We start from the raw sequence: 19,051 nt of genomic DNA, 5'->3' as shown, positions 1-19,051 counted from the left end.
CACAGTCCATCTTCTCAAGGCAATTAGGGATGTGCAATAAATGCTGGCCCAGACAGCCACGCCCACATCGCATAAATGAATAACAAAAAGGACACATTTAAGACAGAAGGAACAGCTGACACAAACCCAAGAATGACTCCCAGAAGCTGGGGCCGATCTGACAAAGACACGTTATCGAGCAGTATTCCTGCAAATTATTACCACAGTTTGGGGTTTATCAGGATCACCAGTGAGTACAAATCGTGGAAATTCTCAGAACCTGCGGCCTGCCTGATGCAACAAACAACTGATCTCACTCAACATCACCACAGGGATCCTCTCTCGCTGCTCCATTCTCCCTGATATCATCCTCCTGAACTCACTGAACATCACTCCAGGGATCCTCTCTCGCTGCTCCATTCTCTCTGATATCATCCTCCTGAACTCACTGAATATCACCCCAGGGACCCTCTCTCCCTGCCCCATTCCCTCTGATACCAGCTCTGATGTGAAGCTTCAAATCTCACTCCACTGATTCGCCACTGCGTTTTCAGTTTTTAACCAATAATATAAACTCTCTGTTTAAGCAGTGTGGACATGAGCAAAGAACCCTCATTCCCACACAAGGCCGCGGCGGTGAATGTGCTGAATCCTGTCCACTCGGACACCAGGGGCGTTATCACTGTGCTTTAATCAACCAGAAATTGAACGCAAGCCGCGGCAGTAGAAGTTCCGAACCCTAGCCATGAGGCCAGCAGGGAGGTTACCCCGGCAGTTTCATAAACAATACTTTTGCCATTTTTTTTTTCATTTTAAACCACTTTTTCCAGAGGCAAAATGACCTATTCAGCCAATTAAAACAACCATTGCCATTGGCTAGAACATGAAATTGACAGGTTGGTGAAGTAGTACCAAAAGCTGTGAAATGCAAAATTTAATTTCCAAAACCCTCCAATCAAATCACTGCGGTTCCTGCAAACCTTTTAAGGCAGCACACGGCAGATATTCATGATGGAAAATAATTGACCAACATACAATTCTTCCACTTTCATGTCATATTTTTTAATTCTTAATCTCCAACTCAGACATTTCCAGTTCTATTTAATACCCACGTGGAGCTTTAACTCTGTTTCAGACAATATGACTTCTTCAGAACTGAAGGGAAGTAGAAATGTGATGGGTTTTATGCTGCTGCCGAGGGTGGGTGGAACAAAATAGAAGGTCAGGGATAGGTTGGAGGCCAGGAGGGATTCAATGACAAAGATGTCATGGAACACAAGTCAAGGGAAATGTTTATGATATCATTAAAGACTAAAACATGTGTTAATATCTAAACAAAGGTCAGCACTGACTGGAAGCAAAATAGCAGAATGTGTTAATAGCAGAAAAAGAGTCAACGCTGTCTGAAATCAAAACATGAGAACAAGATGCAGACTGGCACTTGGGGGTTTGGGGGCTGCAGGGAAATTAAAATGGAGGACAGAGTTCATAATGTGAACTTGTTGACCTCAATGTTGAGTCCAGAAGGCTGTAGAGTGCCTCATGAGAAGATGAGGTGCTGTTCCTTCAGTTTGTGCTGGGCTTCACTGGAACATTATGGAAGGCAGAGGATAGAAATGTGAGCATGAGAGCAAAATAGTGAATTGAAATGGCAAGCGACAGGCAGGCCTGGGTCATGCTTGTCAACAAGTTTGGCAAAATGGGCAGTCAGTCTCTGTTTAGTCTCCCCAGTGTGGAGGAGACCACATTGTGAGCGGTGAATACAACAGCCTGAATTGTAAGAAGTGCAAATAAATCTCTGCTTCACTTGGAAGGAGTGTTTGGGGCCTTGGAAGGTGAGAAGGGTGAAGGTAAAGGGGCAGGTTTTGCACTTCCTGCGATTGTATGGGAAGGTGCCATGGGAAGGGGATGAAGTTTTGGGGGTGATAGACTTTTTCAAATCAGTAATTGATTTCTGGTTGTGATATTGTTGCACAACAGCGAGACCGGGGATCAAACCTGGGTGATGAGAGTACCGAATCCCTAACCATTAGGTCACCAGGGTAGTTGTGCAACATCTTGTTTCGCGATTGCAGCTGTCAACCCAAACCTTGATGGTTTTATACCATCTGGGGTCAGTAGATTCTCTCTATTCCTGCTTCTACTTATATTACTGACATAGTTCTGCGTTGTTTCCTTTGGCTACAAGAAAATATTGTCCAAACTTTGCCAGTCCTGCTGTTATCCCAACTATCTTTCCAAACAAATAGTTTTACGAATATTTACTTCAAAGAAAATAAGATAAATTAGATCAAACATATGCATAACATCCAACCCATTAGAAATATTGGATTCAAAGCAGCAAATAGAAATTGATTCTATAATTTCACAAAAAGAACTGGAACATACCATCGCACTGAGTGAATCCATTGCCTGTTTACATGTTCCTCAGTGAAAATTTCAATCTTCCTTGACTTTGTGGCATACAGGCATTGAAAGCAGCCTGGATTAAAAGAACGTGTGAAGATATGAACAAGGAGCAGGAGCAGGCCACTGAGCCATTCAAGCCTGCTTTCCGCCCTTCAATAAGTTCATGCCTGATCTGATTGTAACCGCCCACCGACCCCCTGATAATTTTTCACCCCCTTGTTGATCAATAATCTATCTAGTTCTGCCTTCAAAACATTCAAAGACTCTGCTTCCACTGCCTTTTGAGGAAGAGAGTTCCAAAGACTCACGAGAGAAAAAAAATTCTCTCATCTCTGTCTTAAATGAACGATTCCTTATTTTTAACCAGTAACCTCTAATTCTATATTATCCCACAAGAGGAAACATCCTCTCCACATTCACCTTGTCAAGGCCCCTCAGGATCTGAAAGATTTCGGTCAAGTTGCCTCTTAGCCTTCTAAACTCCTGCGGATACAAGCCTAGCCTGTCCAGCCTTTCCTCATAAGACAACCTGACCATTCTTGGTATTAGTCCACTAAACCTTCTCTGAACTACTTCTAACGCATTTATACCTTTCCTTAAATAAGGAGGCCAATAATCTACACAATACTCCAGATATGGTCTTACCAGAATCCTGTACAACTGCAGCATAATCTTCTTACCTCAATTCCCCTCACATTAAATTATAACATTCTATTAGCTTTCCTACCTACTTGCTGTATCTAAAAGTTCAGCTATTAAAAAATTTCTTTCAGACCTTCTGAAGCACTTCGCACATCCCGAACCTATACTCCATGTTCCATCCTTGTTGCCCTGATCTGTCCTAAATCTCTTTGCAGTCTATATACTCCCCTGTATCTTCCCCACAGCTTACATTTCCATCGCTTTCATCAGCTAAACTTTAACTACAGGCACCAGCCATGACCGAACTCACAGCACCTGGTTTCCGAGATCAGTATTTTAACCACTGGGCTTTGCCAATGGGTCTAGTATGTACAAAGAGGTCAATCCCTTCGTGCAACTTTTAAGCCTGCTGTTTTTCTCTGTACCATTTACCATGAAGATACATAACGAAAGTGAATAACGTTTGCGATGGTAAAAATGCGTTTACCCGCTCAGGGAACTGAACCACGCTGACACACGGCGAGGAACACACACAGACATAAACACCAATAGTGACAGAGGCCGAAGGAGAGATAAACATTCAAAAATCAAGGATGTCGCCAAATTGGCTCCATTTTTGTTCCATTTGCAACTGCAAGTTTGGCGAATGCCTACGGATGAACGGAAATGAAAAACACACGGGATCATTTGAAAGATTCTTTAGTCAATTTCATAGATAATTAATTTTCTAACTTAAGCAAATTGATATAGGGAGTGACAAGGTATTGCAGGTACTGGCAGGCTTAAAAGTGGACATATCTCCAGGTCTGGGTGATTTGTGTCCCCGACTGCTGAGGGAGGCAAGGGGGGAGATCACAGGGGTTCTGGCCCAAATTTTTAATACTTCCCTGGCCACGGGGGAGGTGCCAGAGGACTGGAGAACAGCTAATGTGGTTCCGCTATTTAAGAAGGGTTGTAGAGATAAGCCAGGTAACTACAGGCCCGTGAGTCTCACGTCAGTGCTAAGGAAACTATTGGAGAAAATTGTGAAGGAGAGTATTGATCTCCACTTGAAGAGGCAAGGTTTGATCAGGGATAGTCAGCATGGCTTTGTCAGAGGGAGATCATGCCTAACAAATTTGATTGAATTTTTAGAGGAGGTGACCAGGTGTGTAGATGAGGAGAGTGCAGTTGATGTAGTTTATATGGATTTCAGCAAAGCCTTTGACAAGGCCCCACATGGGAGAATTAGAAAAAAGGCAAACGCACATGGGATACAGGGTAATTTGATAAGGTGGATTCAAAATTGGCTTAGTTGAAGGAGGCAGAGGAGGATGACAGAAGGATGCTTTTGTGACTGGAAGCCAGTGTCCAGTGGCATACCACAGGGATCTGTGCTCGGTCCCCTATTATTTGTCATTTATATAAACGACATAAATGATTATGTCGGGGGTGTGGGGGCTAGGATTAGTAAGTTTGCGGATGGCACAAACATTGGCTGGGTGGTTAACAGTGAGGTTGAGTGTATTGAGCTACCAGAAGATATAGATGGGATGGTCAAATGGGCAAATAAGTGACACATGGAATTTAACCCTGAAAAGCGTGAGGGGATACATTTTGCAATGAGTAATTTGACAAAGAAATATTCAATGAACGGCATGTCACTAGGTAGTTGTGAGGAACAAAGGGACCTTGGCGTGGGTGTCATAGATCTCTGAAGGCGGAGGGGCACGTTAGTGGAGTGGTGAAAAAGGCATATGGAACACTTGCCTTTATCAATCGATGCATAGATTATAAAAGTAGGGAGGTCATGTTGGAATTGTATAGAACCTTTGTGAGGCCACAGCTGGAGTACTGTGTGCAGTTCTGGTCGCCACATTACAGGAAGGATGTGATTGCACTGGAGGGGGTGCAGACGAGATTCACCAGGATGTTGCCTGGGATGAAACATTTAAGTTATGAAGAGAGGTTGCATAGACTTGGGTTGTTTTCACTGGAGCAGAGAAGACTGAAGGGGTGACCTGGTCGAGGTGTACAAGATTATGAGGGGCATGGACAGGGTGGATAGGGAGCAGCTGTTCCCCTCATTTGAAATGTCAGTCACAAGGAGGCATAAATTCAACGTGAGGGTCAGGAGATTTAGGGGGGATGTAAGGAAATGCTTTTTTACCCAGAGGGTGGTGACGGTCTGGAATGCACTGCCTGGGAGGATGGTGGAGGTGGGTTTCCTCACATCCTTTAAAAAGTACCTGGCTGAGCACTTGGCTCTTCATAACATTCCAGGCTATGGGCCAAGTGCTGATAAATGGGATTAGGTAGGTAGGTACGGTGTTTCTCACGTGTCGGTACAGACTCGATGGGCCGAAGGTCCTCTTCTGCACTGTGTGATTCGGTGAACTCATTCCTAAAACAGGAACAGTGAGAAATGTAGCTGGTAGGATTTAAACCTACATCAGGAAAATCCAAACAATTTCCAACCCATTTCCTGAGCAACTCAGCTCTGTCCTCAGGCGCCATGTGCCTCTTAATGTTCTGTACATAAAATCAGAGAATGGCTGTAGCAGAGAATGAAGACGTGGCCCCACCTATTCCTGGCTGCCCTGCAATTCCTCCTGCCTCTTTTCGATCTTCCCTCCAGAATGGAGCACTGCACTTGTCCCGAGCACATTCTGAAGAATTTGGCTAAATTGACTGAAAATATGAACTGTCTGAAACTCTGTCAAACCCCGCACCTCCATAGAAACTGGAGCTTAAGTCTAGCGCCTTCAGCCACTCGGCTTCGCCACCATGATCAATTCCGAAATTGTCATTGCCTTGACAGAAAATTTCAATCATCCTCCACTTTGTAGCATATGGGGACTCTGTAACGGAACAGCCTCCACTGAAAAAAACATACAGAAAGAAACAATTTCCTCTTGCATCTTTTCAACCTGCTTTTTCTCTCTGAACCTTTTTAATATGAAGCTACACAATTAACGTGAATGAAGTTTGCGATGGTAACTGTGTCCACCCCCTCGTGGAGCTGAACCGAATTGATTCATTCCTGATCCGAACCACTCGCTGTGCAACAAAGAAGCCCCTTTAAAACTGTAACTATTATTTTCAGTTTCCTCTCCTCTCCGACCAAAATGAATCACTTCACACTTCCTCCCATCAAATTTCAGCTGCCACTTGTCCATCCAAATGGATTTGTTGAAGGGGCCGAAAGGAGAACCGACTCAAACTGGGAATGAACGAGTGAGAATGAAAGATGAAGAGAAGTGATGGGTTTTGTGGATCCCGGGGGAAAGAGACTCCAGGATCAGTTCATTGTGACAGTTCACACAGCAACAAGAAAACAACATTCCCTGATGAGGGCCAAACCCGGGCGGCAGGAGTGGGAGCGCCGAATAACAGCGATTTTAGTTAAAACACAGAAGATTTGTTCAGCCAATAACAGCATCGAGTGTGTTCGACATGAACATGAAGTGAACATTGAGGGGAAATAGTGCCACAAGCTGCGGATGTACAACTTCCAACTTCCAAACCCACCAGCAGAATTAATGCAGCTCCTCTGAACCTTTCAAGGCAAATATTGATCTTTTATAAGGTGCTTTTCCCAGAACTGACTGTGATGGATCTGAAAATGAGAACCATGGGATTTGTGTTACCGACTGACTTGTTTTCCATTGTTTGTCCATCAGGTTTGCAACTCAATTTGTGTTGGAGATTGAAGTGCAGCTGATTTCAGAATGAGGTCACAAAGCAGGCAAATATTAAATCAAGGAACAAATCCTGAGGAAGATGGATCACAATGTTTGGAAGGGGGTGCAGCTGAGAAGCAGAAGCTGTGAATGATGTTATTGATAATTGATGGGAAAGCATTGGACCCCTGGGCTTCTGGTGGTAAATTTCCTTCTCTACCATTGCAGTCAGACAGTTATCTCGCTGTGATAAGGGATATGGACTTGTCTTCACCACATGTCCCGCTAACTCAGTCGATGAAGTTTGAGACCTTGAAACGTCCTCGGTTTGAGCCATTCCTCCAAGGTATCACGGGGCTCAAAGTAAGTCAAAGTAAGCACTCCAATATTCAAATCACGATTGCTGGTTTATGACTTAAAACTGCCCTCAGCTTCACTGGAAGCACGGCAGACATGTGGCCTAGTGTACAATGAATGATGATAATTGAAGGGGCAATTTCCAATCAAACCTCTGCACCAGCAAAACTGCTCAGAGTCAAAGGGTTAGAATAGGCAATTAGTGGGGAACTGAGAGAAGTAGGTGCAGTTCAAACACAATACAGCTGAGAAAGATCAGATTTATATGGTTAGGGGAAAGTATTGGGAAACTCCTGCTGAACCTCATTCACATCAAAATGAGCGAGGAGGAAAGATTGGATAGGATGTGTCTGTTTTCTTTGAACAGAGGAAGCGAAGGAGATTTAATTGAGGAATATAAAATTATAAAATCGAGATGAAGAAGATAGAAAGGACCTATCTCCGTGAGCAGTGTGATCAATAACCAGGGGCATGGATTGAGAAAGAAACAAATCCTCATATTTGTAAAGTGCCTTTCACCACCACCGGAATCCCAAAGGGTTTTATAGACAGTTATGTACTTTTGAAGTGTATTCACTGTTGTAATGTATGAAATGAAGCAAACTCCCACAAACAGCAGCGCATTGATGTCCAGATAATCTGTTCTTGTGGTGTTGATTGAGAGATAACTATTGGACAAGGCAAGGGACCCTGTTACAGAGTCATAGAGTCATAGAGGTCTACAGAACAGAAAAAGGCCCTTCGGCCCATCGAGTCTGCACCGGTAAAATAAGTACCTAACTATTTTAATCCCATTTTCCAGCGCTAGATCCAGAGTCTTGTATGCTATGGCATCGCAAGTGCAAATCCAAATACTTCTTAAATGTTATGAGGGCTTCTGCCTCTACCACCCTTTCAGGCAGTGGGTTCCAGGTTCCCACCACCCTCTGAGAGAAAAAATTCTTCCTCACATCCCCTGTAAACCTCCTGCCCCTTACCTTAAATCTATGCCCCCTGGTTATTGATCCCTCCAACAAGGGGAATAGTTCCTTCCTGCCTACCCTATCTATGCCCCTCATAATTCTTTACACCGCAATCAAGTCCCTCCTCAACCTCCTCTGGTCCAGGGAAAATAACCCCAGTCTATCCAATCTCTCCTCATAACTAAAACTCTCCAGCCCAGGCAACATCCTGGTAAATCTGCTCTGCACTCTCTCTAGTGCAATCACATCCTTGCGATAATGCAGATTCCAGAACTGCAAGTAATACTCTAGCTGTGGCCTGAACAGCGTTTTATATAGTTCCAGCATACCCTCCCTGCTCTTATATTCTATGCCTCGGCTAATAAAGGCAAGTATTCCATAGGCCTTCTTAACCACCTGTTCTTTGTCAAAATTGTGATTTGGGATCTTGTACATCCAAGGGTAGATGAAGCCTCAGTTTAACATCTCGTCAAAAGGCATATTACACTCGAAAGTGCGGGACTCCCTCCGTATTGCACTGGAATCTCAGCCTAGGCTGTTGTGCTCCTGTCTGGCAATGGTGTTTGAGCTCACAATTTTCTAAGTTAGAAACAAGAGTGGTACCAGCTGACCCATGGCAGACTATACAATTCAACTTAATGTATCTGGTGGAAGAATTAGAGAAAAGCTGTTGAGTAATTTATTTCACACAGGAGGTGGTAGGGGTCTGGAACCCACTGCCTGAGCTGATCATAGACTCAGAAACCACCATTGAAGTAAAGGAACTAACACATGGAAAAGCATCTGTGGTGCTGGAACCTACAAGACTATGGAGCAAGAGCTAAAACATGGGATTAGACCGGATTGCTCTTTTTGTACTGGCATAGACATGATGGATCGAATGGTCTCGTTCTGGATCATAAATATTTCTGTTTCATTGTTTCAATGCTTCAATTGATGATTTTCGTTCCCTGGTGTCAGTTGTGTATTTGATCAATTAAATATTTCCATAAGGCCATGGAGGAGAAGGATTCAGTTTCCAACGTGGAGCAGAAGAGAAATGGATCAACAGTGAAACAACGCATTTCCAATCAGAAACAGAATTACCTGGAAAAACTCAGCAGGTCTGGCAGCATCGGCAGAGAAGAAAAGAGTTGACGTTTCAAGTCCTCACTCGAAACGTCAGCTCTTTTCTTCTCCACCGATGCTGCTAGACCTGCTGAGTTTTTCCAGGTAATTCTGTTTTTCTTTTGGATTTCCAGCATCCGCAGTTTTTTGTTTTTAACATTTTCAGAGTGGAAATAGGTGACAGAAACAGAATGGTTCTCCCACCTTTAGTTTCTTCACTAGTCCAATTACCATTCTATTCCATTAGCATTGCTTTTGCCTGGCATCCTCATCCCTGGTGTTATTTATTCTCTTCTGCCTTCCACCCAATCACAAAATTTCTCTCCTGCTATAACGTCTTTAATAATAGCTCCTAACGTTTCCCTTAACATCTGTCACCATGGTTTTCTGAAAGGGAAATCATGTTTAACCAAATTATTGGAGATCTTTGAAGAAGTCACATGAGCTGCGGATAAGGGGGAACCAGTGGGTGTACTGTACTGAGATTTCCAGAAGGGATTTGATAAGGTGCCATATCAAAGGTTATTGCTGAAAATAAAAGCTCATGGTAGAGGGAGATAACATATTGACATGGATCGATGATTGGCATGAATGGGTCAGTTTCTGGCTGGCAAGATGTAATGAGAGGTATGCCTCAGGATCAGGGCTGGGGCCTCATTTTTAGATAAGTTATACAAATGACTTGAATGAAGGGACGACAGGTATGGTTGCTGAATTTGCTGATGACACAAAGAAAAGTAGGAAAGTGAGGTGTGCAGAGGACATAAGGAGGCTAAAAAGGGATATAGGTAGTTACATGAGTGAGAAAATATCTGGCAAGTGAAGCATAATGTGGGCAAATGTGAACTTGCCAAATGTTGGCAGGAGGAATATAAAGCAGCTTATTACCTAAATGGTGAGAGATTGCAGAGCACTGAGATGCAGAGGGGTCGTGGTGTCCTAATGCATGAATCACAAAAGGTCTAGCAAGTAATTAGGAAAGCTAATAGAATGTTATCGTTCATTGTGAGGGGAGCTGAATACAAAAGTTGGGAGGCTATGCTTCAGTTACACGGGGCAGTGATGAGACCATATCTAGAGTACTGTGTCCAGCGCAATTACCCTTGTTTAAGAAAGGATGTAAATGCGTTGGAATCAGTTCAGAAAAGGTTTACTAAATTAATACCTGAGATGGGCAGATTATCTTCTGAGGGGAGGTTGGACAGGCTAAGCTTGTTTCTGGAGTTTAGGAAAGTAAAAAGCAACTTATTTGAAACACATAAGATCCTGGGGGGTCTTGAGAAGGTGGATGTGAAAATGATGTTTCCTCTTGTGGGAGAATCTTGAATTAGGGGTCACTGTTTAAAAATAAGCGTCGCTCATTTAAGACAGAGATGAAAAGTTTTTTTTTTCTCTCAGAGAGCCTTGAGTCTTTGGAACATCTTTTCCTGAAAAAGCGATGGAAGCAGAGTCTTTGAACATTTTTTCTGCTTTGAAACGGAGGGAGCTAGATTATAGATAAGCAAGGGGATGAAATGTTATCGGGGTAGACAGGAATGTGGAATGTGGAGTTGTGGTTACAATCAGATTAGCCATGATCTTATTGAATGGCAGAACAGGCTTGAGGGGCCGAATAGCCTACTCCTGCTCCTAATTTGTATGTTTCTATTTTCGTATGTTTATATGTTCGTTCCCTCTCCTCCTTTCCTTGTCCATGAACTTTCTTGAAATTTATAATACTTTTCTTTTTCTACTTCATTTGATAGTTCATGGACGTGCAGCATTCACAGTGGAGAGGGAAACAGAGTGAATGTTTCAGCTCGCTGGCCTTTTATCCAAACTGGAAGAATTTAGAGATTCAATAGTTTAGCAGCAAGGACAGAGTCAGGAGAAAGAAAGGGGGAGAGGAGGGAAGATCAAACGGTCTTGTGATAGGAAGACTGGAAAGATTAAATGACAAAGGTATGGTGATTCAAGGTAAAATTTGGTGATAATGAGACAAATAAATAATCTAATAGGACAAATGAAGAAACAGGAGGGGGTTCAAACGGTAACAGCAGAACCATTATCAACACCTACAGTCCGAAAAAATTGGAGTGTAGTTATGATCTGAAATTGTTGAAGTGACTACAGAGTGCATAACGTTAAGTGTCTGATCAAAGATAAGCTGCTGTTCCTTGTGCTTCCATTGAGCTTTATTGGAACAGTGCAGAAGTCCAAGGACAGAGGCCAGAGAATGATCAAAAGCTAGGAGCACGCTTGAACACTCAATGGTGATGCTCCACAAGTTAGTCGCCCAAGCTGGATTTAGTATCCTCAGTGCAAAGGAGACCGCATTGTGAGCAGTGAAAACATGATAATGAATAGCAAAGAGTAGCAATCACTGCATCACCAAGAAAATGTGTTTGGGGCCCTGGAATGTGGGAAGGGAAAAGGTGAAAGGGCGGGTGCTGCATCGGCGGTGCTTGCATGGAAATGATTCACTGTGATGTTCATAAGAACACGAGAAATAGGAGCAGAGGGAGACCATGTGGCCAGCTGAACCTGCTCCACCATTAAATGATCTTGCACATCCATTGAATCGTTTAGTATGCAAAATGTCATGGATTTCTATTTGAATATGCTCAGCACCAAGAGTGATAGATTCAATTGATTTTCATCTGGAAAATGCACAAAGTGCACATGAATTGCAAGTGCTCCCTATCACTGCTCGACAATAATATTAACAACTTAACCTGGCCTCGTGTCACCGCACTGAAATCCTGCCATTCTCAGACACGCTGTTCTTCATGTCATAATTGATGGATAAACAGCCCAAGTTGTAATGCAACTTTGTAGATGCTCCATAGTGTTACAGACTAGATCATTGGATCTGCTCATTCCATCCCATCTTATATTCAGCTAATGGGGAAAATTAATAAAAAACTGAAACATACAGCGATTTGTGGACAGTGGTGAGTTCGCTGCTCAGATTAGCTCAGGTCTCCATATTATAACATGTATTTAGAAGCGATGCAAGAAGCGAGCGATGGGGCGATGCAAGAAAGATTTATTGGACTGATTATATAACTGACAGGTTATACCTATCAAGAAATATTGAATAGGCTGGAGATGTTTTATGTGGAAAAGTGAGTGAGCGGTGACTTGATCGAGGAATTTAAGATCACATAAGTGTTTCTACAGGCCAGACAACTGGAAGATGTTTCCACTTCTGCAAGGACGAAAATAAATATAACTTAGTAATGAATCTAATGTGAAGTTCAAGAGAAGAGGTAAAAACGGACAATGCTGGAAATACTCAGCATATCTGGCCATATCTGGGGATTGAGAAACAGACTCAAAGTCCCTGTAATGATGCATGCCGTTCTAATGAAAAGTCATAGACCTGAAATGTAAGTGATGTCTCCCTTTTCACAAACACAACAGATCTGCCGAGTGTTTCGATTCAACAATATCGACTCTCAATGGCTAGCTGGTTACCCAGTATTCTCCGCGGGGAAGAATGTGTCCTATCCAGACTACAGGGAGCTTGCTGCGCAGGCGTACTACCGAGCTGGAAGTTGGGCATGCGCAATACGGTCGCTAAGTGGGGCATGCGCAGTGCTGGTTGTGCCTGAAGTGAGACGGAGAAGGGAGAAATAGTCGAGTGAGGTTGAGCAATGGAGTCGCTGGGTGGGTGGAAAGAATTAGTGCCAGCGGAGTGGGCAGGGAGGCCTCATAAACACCCAGAGAATACCTCAAACCCCCAATTCGAAGCCCCCGATCCTGAGTTTGCGCAGGATGGGGGCGACAGTTGTTGGCCTGCTCTGGGTCACAGGCCCGATTTAACGGCCGCCATCTTTACCAGGGGCGAGGTGCCGCATGGCGCATGCGCGGTCATCCCTGTCCCTGTCAGCAGGAGGAGAGAATGTTGTGAATTTCGATCCTGGACTGACAGGGATGGATTTTGGAGACTCCTTTTACACGGGGTGAGAAGGGGTGAATTTCCACACAACAACCTCAAACGAAGAGTAATGTTTGTCTCTTCTAAATTTCTATCCTGGACTGACAATAAAGGCCTTTGTAAATTTGTTTTACAGGGTTATTAGAAGTGGAGGATTGACAGACGGGAAACTCAAACCAAGCGTCACATCCAGATCTGACAGAGTCACTCGATTCATCAGGACCTGAATATCATCAGCATCTGAATGTGGAATGGAAAAAGGTTTGTCTGCTCTGTCTGTAAAAAAGCACCAAGACGCACAAACCCTGGTTAGACCGCACCTAGATAATAAGTTCAGTTTTGTGCAACAAGTTAAGGAAGGATAGAATGGTTTTGGAGAGAGTGTAGCACAGATTTACCTGAGTGGTACCTGAACTCCATGGGTTTAATTAGAAAATGAGATTACAGCAAATACCCATAGAGTCACAATGGCAAAGAGGAGGCCATTTGTACCATTTAGCCCATGCCAGCTCTCGAGTGAGACCAATTCCCCTGCTCCATTTCCCTGTATCCTTGCAAGTTTATTTCCCTCAAGTGCCTATTCTCCCTCGCATCCCCTTCTATCTCTTACCCAAAAACTTAAATCTGTACCCCCTAGTCCTTGTACAATCAACTGATGGGAACAGATTTTCTTTGTCCACCTTATCTAAAGCTCATAGTTTAGTATACGTCTTTCAATCTACCCTCACCTCTTTGCAAGAACCATTCATTTAAATCTCCTCTGCACCTTCTCAAGGACCTTTACATCTTTCCTGAAGTGTGGTGATCAGAACTGGACACAAATACTCGGGTTGTGGCCTAACCAGAGCCTAACAAAGATTCAACATAATTTCCTTGCTTTTCTACTCAATAGCTCCATTTATGAAGCCCAAGATTCCATATACCTTGCTAACTGCTCTCTTAATCTATCCTGTCACCCTCAAAAAATCTCTGCACATAAAGGGCCAGATCCCTCTGACTCTGTACACTGTTTCGACCTGTGCCATGAGGCCGCTATTGTCTTTCTCTCTCTATCCTTCCTGTCAAAATCCATCACCTCGCTGTGAGGGTTGTAATCTCTGAAATTTAGAAGATTAAGAGGTGATTTTATTAATGTTTTCAGGATGTTAATGTGAATTGACAGGGTAGATAGAGAGGAACTATTTCCACTGGTTGGGAATCTAGGACAAGTGGGCGGAGTCAAACATAGAATCAGATTCCAGCACCTTTTCAGAGAGAGAAATGTTGGTGCAGAAACTCCTGAGCTCGATTTTGAGTTCTAAAGGTTGTAAAGTGCCGAATCAAAAATGAGCTGCTGATCCTGGAGCTCCCACTGACCTTCATTGGAACAGTTCAAGAGGCCAAGGACAGAGAGGTCAGAGTGAGAGTGGGGTGAAGAATTAAAATGACAAGTGACTGGAAGCTCAGGGTCAAGCTGACAGACTGAACAGAGGTTGTTCCACAAAGTGATCACCCAATCTGTTTTTCATCTTCCCTGTGTAGAGCAGACCAGATTGTGAGCAGTTAACACAGTAACTAAGCTGCAAGAAGTACAAGTAAATCATTGTTTGTTTCATCACACAAAATCTCAAATATAACCTGAAGGAATATACTTATTTGGAGAGGAAAGGATACAATGTAAAGCAAACCGACTGCCAGAATATTACATTTCACCCAAGCCATAAAGATTGTTAACATCAGCAGAAATCAACTCCAATGTCAAAATCAACATGGTTCAGTCCTCAGTGTGATTAACAGCAGCAACAACCGCAGAATCCAACCCCTGCAGTTACTTGACAACTCACTGGTCTGCCTGCAGGTTGGATGAAAGAGTGAAGCTCTTTTCACATTCAGAGCAGGTGAACAGCCCCTCGTGTGAACTCGCTGGTGTTTCAGCAGATCCCTTGTGCTTTTCAAGCTCTTCTCGCAGTCAGAACATGTAAACAGTCTCTTATAAGTGTGCACTCACCAGTGTGCCCGACGGTGTGATAAAAATCCTTTCCCACATTCAGTGCAGGTGAACAGTCTCTCCCCTGTGTGACTGTGGCATTGAGTTTCCAGATCTCAGTCAAAGAGTCACAGAGATCTACAGCACAGTAAAAGGCCCTTCAGCTCATCGAGTCTGCGTCAGTCAAACAAGTGCCTAACTATTCTAATCCCATTTTCCAGCACTAGGCCCATAGCTTTGTATGCCATGGCATCGCAAGTGCACATCCAAATACTTCTTAAACGTTATGAGGTTTCTGCCTCTACCACCCTTTCAGGCAGTGAGTTTTAGATCTCCACCAACCTCTGGGTGAAAAAATTCTTCCTCACATCCCCGCTAAACCTCCTGCCCCTTACCTAAGATCTATGTCCCCTGGTTATTGATCCCTCCACCAAGGGGAAAAGTTCCTTCCTGTCTGCCCTATGTATGCCCCTCATAATTTTATACACCTCAATTATGTTCCCCCTCAATCTCCTCTGCTGCAGGGAAAATAACCCTAGTCTATCCAACCTACTAAAACTCTCCAGCCAAGGCAACATCCTGGTAAATCTCCTCTGCATTTTCTCCAGTGCAATCACATCTTTCCTATAATGCGGATTCCAAAACTGCACGCAATACTCTAGCTGTGGCCTAACCAACGTTTATACAGTTCCAGCATAACCTCCCTGCTCTTATACTCTATGCCTCAGCTAATAAAGGCAAGTATTCCATATGCCTTCTTAGCCACCTTATCTACCTGCCCCGCTACCTTAAGGGACTGGTGAACATGCACACCTAGGACCCTCTGATCCTCGGTACTTCTCAGAGTCCTACCATTCATGGTGTATTTCCGTGCCTTGTTTTACCTGTCCAAGTGCATCACCTCACTCTTATCCTCAGGCTATCCTCCTCACTATTTACCACACCACCAATTATTGTGTCATCCGCAAACTTATTGATCAACCCTCCTACGTTCAAATCTGAACTGTTTATATATACCAGATGACAGATAATTTAATTCCTTTCAAATCGCCACATTGACACAGCTTCTCCCCAGTGTGATTGCACTTGTGTTTTAACAAGAGAGAGGATCAGTTGAAACCTTGACAACACGCAGAACACGTGCATGGTTTCTCCCTGCTGTAAATGGTGCTGTTTGTGGGGCTGAAGCGAGTCACAGTCCCAGTGACCAGGAGAGAAAATGATTTACTCATTAATTTTATTCTACTAGAGAGGAAAAAATATTCCACAAAAACTGGAATTTCTATCCTGGATTGACGGGGTTGACTTTGTAAACTCCTTTTCCAGGGCAAAAGACGGGGAAAATTTACAGACACGAAACTCAAATCAAACATCACGTTAAGCTCTGACGGTCACTCGATTCATCAGGTCCTGAATATCATCAGCCTTTGAATGTAGAACGAGAAATTTCTGTCTGTAGGAAAGGATTTCAAACTTCAGTGTGGCTGGAAAAGCAGCGAGACACACACACCCGAGTGAGAGTGATCCAGTGAACTGACTGGGCAAAGAGCTTTAACCAGTTACAGAGCCTGAAAAACATCACACCATTCACAGTGGAGAGAAAGTGTACCCCTTTTTCTGTGGATGAGGCTTTAACTGATCATTCAACCTGGAGAAGCACAAGGACACCTGCACCATGGAGAAACCATGGAAATGTGGGGACTGTGGGAAGGGATTCAATTATCCATCCAAGCTGGAAACTCATCAACACAGTCACACCAAGGAGAGACCATTCATCTGTTCTGATTGTGGGAAGGGATTCACTTGGTTATCTACCTTGTTAACACACCAATGAGTTCACACTGGGGAGAGACCATTCACCTGCTCTGTATGTGGGAAGAACTTTACTAAATCATCTACCCTGACTGAACACAAGCGAATTCACACCGGGGAGAGGCCATTCAGTTGCTCTCACTGCGGGAAGAGGTTTGGGCTGTCATCCAATCTCACTGAACATCTCCGTGTTCACACTGGGGAGAGACCATTCACCTGCCCCGTGTGTGGGAAGGGATTCACTTGTTTAACCAACCTCACATCACACCAACTTGTTCACACTGATCAGAGACCTTTTCAATGTTCTGACTGTGATTCTGGCTTCAAAAGCACAAGGGATCTGCTGATACACCAACGCAGTCACACCAGGGAGAGGCCCTGCTGTCTGCCCTGAATGAATCCATTTCACTAACAAATGTTGAAATGTTTGCTCCACACCCACAGGGTTTCATCTGTTTAAAGCCACAAACAGAAAGGTCCAGTTTTCTCCTGGAGTTTGAGACAAATCAGCTTCCAAAATGATGCAGAGTTTCAGCCAATGAGGGAGATCCGGGCCTAGCCCCACCCCTCATTCACTCCAATTGGTTGGAGGACCATCCGATTCCCCTCTTGGTCCTCCAGTACTGTCCCATCTTTCTATTGTTCCGAAGCTTCAATAAATCATTGCCCGGCATTGTGATCTGGAGCATGTGCAGTGCGGGTGATGTCCATGGACAGACGCTTGTTTGTCTCATCTTCAGGCAGGAAGGAGGCGGATAAGCAGAGGCAGCGTTAGGGGCAGTGGGTGGGAGGGAAGGCTTCACAAAGACCCAGTAGGAAAGTACCAGGCCCGCCTTTGCACCAAATGGAATGGCAGCTGCGGGCTTTCTCCCGGTGCCAGGTCCGAGTGAACATTTGTGGGTTAATGAAGGAAATGCAGCAATGGGTTTGTTAATGAGAAATCATCTTTAACTCACTTTACTGATCCTGGAGCAGGAGGAGAGAATGGTGTGAATTCCTATCCTGGACTGACACTGATGGATTTTGTAAACACTTTTTACAGGGAGTGAGGAGGGGAGGATTTATAGACGGGAAAGTCAAACCAAACATCACATTCAGAGCAGACCCGATTCCTCAGGACCTGGATCTTATCGGCCTTTGAGTGTAAGCATTGAGTTCCAGATCATTACCACTCACTGTGTAAAAAGAAGTTATTCCTCACATTCCCCCTTTATCTCTTCCCAAAATCTTAAATCTGTGTCCATAATTTTTTTTTAACAATCAAATAATGGGAACAGCTTTTCTTTTTCATATCTATTATTAACTTGTACACCTCTATAAAATCTCCCCTCAATCTCCTTTGCTCCAAGGAGAACAACGCCAGTTTCTCCAACCTAACATTGCAACTGAAGCCCCTCATCCCTGGAAGCATTCTGGTAAATCTCCTCTGCACCTACTCAAAGACCATCACATCCTTCATAATGTGAGATGATCACTGGTTTGCACAGACCCAGATGTTCTGTGTTCGTGTCTGTGATGTCATCACACACCGACAATTGCGCGGTGACATCACCCCGCTCCCCGGGTATTTCCTCAACTGGGAGATTTTTCTCTGACTCCAGTGCTTCTCGTCTTTCCAGCTGCTGGCTCCAGCAGGAGATTTTAAAATTGAAAACTGAAAGTTTCAGGTGTGAGTATTTTTGACCATTCGTCTCCAATTTATAGCTTTTCATGAGAGGTTCCATGGCTCAGGGGCTGCTGTGACTCCTTCACTGTGGATCTGAATCCATGTCCATCCTTTGCTCTGTTTCAGCGCTCTCCTCCCTGATCACCTCTCTGCCATTGTCCAACTTCCTATGCCTCTAATATTGGGTGTATTTTAGTTCTGTTTAGCATTTTACTGTTCCTTCTGCCGACCATGTCTAAATGAGGTTTCCACTGCTGCCCATCCCCTGAACTTGTGCTGCTGGCTTATCAACTCTTTCACTTTTGAGCTTATATTGATCAAGTTCTGCACCTTTCTACAGACCCTGAATCGTTAACTCTGTTTCTCTCTCCACCAATACTAGCATATATTGCCAGTCACCAGTTGCTTGTGGAAAAAATGATGTTTGATCTTCTTGAACCGCTGCAGTCCATGTGGTGAAGGTGCTCCCACAATGCTGTTAGGTAAACAGTTACAGGATTCTCACCCAATGATGATGTAGGAAAGGTGATGTGTGTCCAAATCAACAGGAAGAACTTGTGTTTATCC

General features: G+C 43.8%; 1 protein-coding gene across 1 annotated transcript in view; it reads left to right on the top strand.

Annotated features, from left to right (window-relative positions):
• Positions 1-12,704: 12,704 nt before the first annotated feature.
• The window catches only part of LOC121270159 (zinc finger protein 229-like), a gene marked incomplete at its 3' end in the record, with an annotated part of 34,446 nt that continues 28,099 nt past the window's right edge, over positions 12,705-19,051 (top strand). Inside the window, exons 1-3 of the mRNA XM_041175466.1 lie at positions 12,705-12,769; positions 13,177-13,301; positions 18,867-18,966. The remainder of the gene's footprint in view (positions 12,770-13,176; positions 13,302-18,866; positions 18,967-19,051) is intronic.

The sequence above is a fragment of the Carcharodon carcharias genome, chromosome 27 (assembly GCF_017639515.1).
Source record: "Carcharodon carcharias isolate sCarCar2 chromosome 27, sCarCar2.pri, whole genome shotgun sequence".
NCBI classification, from domain to species: domain Eukaryota; kingdom Metazoa; phylum Chordata; class Chondrichthyes; order Lamniformes; family Lamnidae; genus Carcharodon; species Carcharodon carcharias.
The sequence above is the reverse complement of the archived record's forward strand: the minus strand, read 5'-3'. Positions and strand labels throughout refer to the sequence as shown.